This window comes from Malurus melanocephalus, unplaced genomic scaffold (assembly GCF_030028575.1).
Source record: "Malurus melanocephalus ecotype Western Australia unplaced genomic scaffold, MMel_1.1 scaffold_89, whole genome shotgun sequence".
Taxonomy (NCBI): domain Eukaryota; kingdom Metazoa; phylum Chordata; class Aves; order Passeriformes; family Maluridae; genus Malurus; species Malurus melanocephalus.
Genome location: NW_026623321.1, coordinates 1352289 through 1352632, shown reverse-complemented (window position 1 = coordinate 1352632; position 344 = coordinate 1352289).

Sequence of the window (344 nt, the reverse complement as noted above, 5' to 3'; positions counted from 1 at the left end):
GCGGGGTCCCGCGAGGGGCGGGGGGCGCAGTATTATGGGATGTTTCTTTGGGGGGTCAGTATTATGGGATGCCGGAGCGAAGGGGTGCGGAGCGTGGGGGAGTATTATGGGATGTTTCTCAGTGTGAAGGTGCGGTGGGGGGGACAGTATTATGGGATGTTCCCGGCGGGAGGGGTGGTTATTATTATGGGATGGCGGGCCGGGCAGTGAGTGGGAAGTTCTGAGGGGAGGGTGAGTATTATGGGATGTCGGGGACGGGGCCTGTTGCCGGGGTCCCGGGGCATATTATGGGATGTAGGCGGGAGGGGGCGGGGCCTAGCCGGGTTTTTTTCCCCTTTAAGAGG